A 5,000-nucleotide genomic window follows, 5' to 3' on the forward strand; every position below is an offset into this window, starting at 1 on the left:
AGGTGCCGCAGGCCAGCCGCTCCAGCGCTTCAGCGCTCGTACCACACAACATTGGCGTTAGTTTTGAGAAGCACGCGTGGTTCCGCACGCGGCGCACGGCTACTGCGAGCCGTACAGGTAGCGTGTTGCGCGACACGACACGCACATCGAAAGACATGCAGTCTAGTCGGTAATGATCCTTCCGCAGGTTCACCTACGGAAACCTTGTTACGACTTTTACTTCCTCTAAATGATCAAGTTTGGTCATCTTTCCGGTAGCATCGGCAACGACAGAGTCAATGCCGCGTACCAGTCCGAAGACCTCACTAAATCATTCAATCGGTAGTAGCGACGGGCGGTGTGTACAAAGGGCAGGGACGTAATCAACGCGAGCTTATGACTCGCGCTTACTGGGAATTCCTCGTTCATGGGGAACAATTGCAAGCCCCAATCCCTAGCACGAAGGAGGTTCAGCGGGTTACCCCGACCTTTCGGCCTAGGAAGACACGCTGATTCCTTCAGTGTAGCGCGCGTGCGGCCCAGAACATCTAACGGCATCACAGACCTGTTATTGCTCAATCTCGTGCGGCTAGAAGCCGCCTGTCCCTCTAAGAAGAAAAGTAATCGCTGACAGCACGAAGGATGTCACGCGACTAGTTAGCAGGCTAGAGTCTCGTTCGTTATCGGAATTAACCAGACAAATCGCTCCACCAACTAAGAACGGCCATGCACCACCACCCACCGAATCAAGAAAGAGCTATCAATCTGTCAATCCTTCCGGTGTCCGGGCCTGGTGAGGTTTCCCGTGTTGAGTCAAATTAAGCCGCAGGCTCCACTCCTGGTGGTGCCCTTCCGTCAATTCCTTTAAGTTTCAGCTTTGCAACCATACTTCCCCCGGAACCCAAAAGCTTTGGTTTCCCGGAGGCTGCCCGCCGAGTCATCGGAGGAACTGCGGCGGATCGCTGGCTGGCATCGTTTATGGTTAGAACTAGGGCGGTATCTGATCGCCTTCGAACCTCTAACTTTCGTTCTTGATTAATGAAAACATACTAAGCAAATGCTTTCGCTTCTGTTCGTCTTGCGACGATCCAAGAATTTCACCTCTAACGTCGCAATACGAATGCCCCCGCCTGTCCCTATTAATCATTACCTCGGGTTCCGAAAACCAACAAAATAGAACCGAGGTCCTATTCCATTATTCCATGCACACAGTATTCAGGCGGGCTTGCCTGCTTTAAGCACTCTAATTTGTTCAAAGTAAACGTGCCGGCCCACCGAGACACTCACTCAAGAGCACCCTGGTAGGATTGCAACGGGGTCCGCCTCGGGACGCACGAGCACGCACGAGGCGCGTCGCACGCCTTCAGCTCGCCCCACCGGCAGGACGTCCCACGATACATGCCAGTTAAACACCGACGGGCGGTGAACCAACAGCGTGGGACACAAATCCAACTACGAGCTTTTTAACCGCAACAACTTTAATATACGCTATTGGAGCTGGAATTACCGCGGCTGCTGGCACCAGACTTGCCCTCCAATAGATACTCGTTAAAGGATTTAAAGTGTACTCATTCCGATTACGGGGCCTCGGATGAGTCCCGTATCGTTATTTTTCGTCACTACCTCCCCGTGCCGGGAGTGGGTAATTTGCGCGCCTGCTGCCTTCCTTGGATGTGGTAGCCGTTTCTCAGGCTCCCTCTCCGGAATCGAACCCTGATTCCCCGTTACCCGTTACAACCATGGTAGGCGCAGAACCTACCATCGACAGTTGATAAGGCAGACATTTGAAAGATGCGTCGCCGGTACGAGGACCGTGCGATCAGCCCAAAGTTATTCAGAGTCACCAAGGCAAACGGACCGGACGAGCCGACCGATTGGTTTTGATCTAATAAAAGCGTCCCTTCCATCTCTGGTCGGGACTCTGTTTGCATGTATTAGCTCTAGAATTACCACAGTTATCCAAGTAACGTGGGTACGATCTAAGGAACCATAACTGATTTAATGAGCCATTCGCGGTTTCACCTTAATGCGGCTTGTACTGAGACATGCATGGCTTAATCTTTGAGACAAGCATATGACTACTGGCAGGATCAACCAGGGAGCTGCGTCAACTAGAGCTGAGCAGCCGGCCGCCCGGGAGTGTGTCCCGGGGGCCCGCGCGAACACGCAAGCGTCCGCTCAATTATTCTGCAAACAGGAGGAGGCTGAGCTCCCCTGCACCATACACCTCGAAACCCTCTCAGGTCCCGGCGGCGCGCAGCGCCGTCCTAAGTACTTGGTCGGGTTCGAGAGAGGCGCAATCGCCCGGGGTTTGGCGAGTAGACGCTTTAGGTGCGACCACCCGTGCTCCCAACTGAGCTTGCCGCTGCCGACAGAGGCCCGGGAGCGTGCTGTCGTGGCATTGCCGGCGGGAGACAACACGCGCCACCTACGGTGACCGGCAGCTCCAACGCCAGCGCCACAGAAGGACAAAAGCCCCACTTGGGTGCCGAAGCGAACTCTCCCAGCACAGCGCACGCGCCAACACGTCCGCACAGCTGCGATACAAACCACCTGCGAGAACCGCAGAGGCGACCGAGCAGCAGACGGCGTCGCGGCGCCGAGCGCCGGGCGGCGGCGCATCCTCAGCGCACACAGTCCTCAATCGGACCAGCACACTGCAGATGTCCACCGCGCTTCGCACCGGGCCCGCGAGGACCTACTTTGGCCGCACGGCGCCGCGTGCAGGGTGCGCCGGCGCGCAGCTGCGCCGCCTGCCGCCTCCGTCGGCCGGCGCGCCTGCCACTGGCCGCCCCCACCAGCCGGCTGTAGCGCGTGCGCCCACGCACCGCGCGGCCAGCACGCCGGGAGGCCCCCCCTCACCGGCCGGGGACGGTCCCACCCAGCCACCGCCGCGTATCGCTTCACACCCAGATGCCATTCACGTTCGTGTGCATGGTGGGTATCGCTGGAACAACCGGTTGGTAGCTCAACCGATCGTCGCCATCACTGATTCACCTCTAGCGAGAACAACCGCACCACAACGGTTTACCAGTTGTTCATTTGCGTAACGTCACCAGCAAACGTAGGCGTCCATCGCCATTTGCAAATTCAACGATTGTTGCATGCCTGTGTCAGGTGTCACGACACACTATGTCTGCCCACATACACGCAACAACATGTGCACGCTTCGCGAACACGTGGAAGGTGGCCCCCGTACGTATGCGATGTCCATTGCGCGAACGACTGTCAACCGGCCTCTGTCGCATGTCGCAGATGTGGAACGCAGTGCACCATGCTATCACGGTGTGTGAGAAGAGACGACTACGTCTGACAACACGCGCCACTACATCAACAGACGGCTCATGCTGATCGCCATCCAGGGCATACCACACTGCAATCCAGCTCTTATAGGGAGACGACACGTAGCTGAGTGCACAACATTTGGACCGCATGGTTCGCCGTTGTTGGCGCAGTCGTTGTACGGTCACATGTACCACGATGTATCATTCAGTACATGAGGACCAATGTGCAGTACAGTGTGTGATTTGGACGTACAACATCAGCGGACAGTTGACACAGGCCGTACCACAGCGTAGGCTAAGTGCTTCGCCATGCGAATGCCAATGAACAACTGCAAATGCCAATGAACAACTGCAAAGGGCATTGAGCATGTACGTCCTGCTGCCATCCACATTACAGTGTATAGCTGCAAGGTGTTTAACATGAAGCGATACACTGGGGACCGGGCAGTGCGAGTAGCAAACTATATTGCGGGGGTTGCAGTTAGGCAACACTACACTAATTTAACGCGTCGTATGACAATTACAGAGCAGGTTAAGGCCCAACGTGTGTTGGGTTAAGGCCCAACGTGTGTTGGGTTAAGGCCCAACGTGTGTTGGGTTAAGGCCCAACGTGTGTTGGGTTAAGGCCCAACGTGTGTTGGGTTAAGGCCCAACGTGTGTTGGGTTAAGGCCCAACGTGTGTTGGGTTAAGGCCCAACGTGTGTTGGGTTAAGGCCCAACGTGTGTTGGGTTAAGGCCCAACGTGTGTTGGGTTAAGGCCCAACGTGTGTTGGGTTAAGGCCCAACGTGTGTTGGGTTAAGGCCCAACGTGTGTTGGGTTAAGGCCCAACGTGTGTTGGGTTAAGGCCCAACGTGTGTTGGGTTAAGGCCCAACGTGTGTTGGGTTAAGGCCCAACGTGTGTTGGGTTAAGGCCCAACGTGTGTTGGGTTAAGGCCCAACGTGTGTTGGGTTAAGGCCCAACGTGTGTTGGGTTAAGGCCCAACATAGGTTGGGTTAAGGCCCAACATAGGTTGGGTTAAGGCGCAACATAGGTTGGGTTAAGGCGCAACATAGGTTGGGTTAAGGCGCAACATAGGTTGGGTTAAGGCGCAACATAGGTTGGGTTAAGGCGCAACATAGGTTGGGTTAAGGCGCAACATAGGTTGGGTTAAGGCGCAACATAGGTTGGGTTAAGGCCCAACATAGGTTGGGTTAAGGCGCAACATAGGTTGGGTTAAGGCGCAACATAGGTTGGGTTAAGGCGCAACATAGGTTGGGTTAAGGCGCAACATAGGTTGGGTTAAGGCGCAACATAGGTTGGGTTAAGGCGCAACATAGGTTGGGTTAAGGCGCAACATAGGTTGGGTTAAGGCGCAACATAGGTTAGGTTAAGGCGCAACATAGGTTAGGTTAAGGCGCAACATAGGTTAGGTTAAGGCGCAACATAGGTTAGGTTAAGGCGCAACATAGGTTAGGTTAAGGCGCAACATAGGTTAGGTTAAGGCGCAACATAGGTTAGGTTAAGGCGCAACATAGGTTAGGTTAAGGCGCAACATAGGTTAGGTTAAGGCGCAACATAGGTTAGGTTAAGGCGCAACATAGGTTAGGTTAAGGCGCAACATAGGTTAGGTTAAGGCGCAACATAGGTTAGGTTAAGGCGCAACATAGGTTAGGTTAAGGCGCAACATAGGTTAGGTTAAGGCGCAACATAGGTTAGGTTAAGGCGCAACATAGGTTAGGTTAAGGCGCAACATAGG

The 5,000-nt window shown here is 54.6% G+C and overlaps 1 non-coding gene across 1 annotated transcript; it reads right to left on the reverse strand.

Moving 5' to 3' along the window:
• Window positions 1-170: 170 nt before the first annotated feature.
• LOC126447560 (small subunit ribosomal RNA) lies at window positions 171-2,080 on the reverse strand. Its single transcript, XR_007583763.1, has one exon. It is a non-coding gene; the product is annotated as a small subunit ribosomal RNA (ribosomal RNA).
• Between the last annotated feature and the right edge of the window lie 2,920 nt (window positions 2,081-5,000).

This window comes from Schistocerca serialis, unplaced genomic scaffold (assembly GCF_023864345.2).
Source record: "Schistocerca serialis cubense isolate TAMUIC-IGC-003099 unplaced genomic scaffold, iqSchSeri2.2 HiC_scaffold_512, whole genome shotgun sequence".
Lineage (NCBI taxonomy): Eukaryota > Metazoa > Arthropoda > Insecta > Orthoptera > Acrididae > Schistocerca > Schistocerca serialis.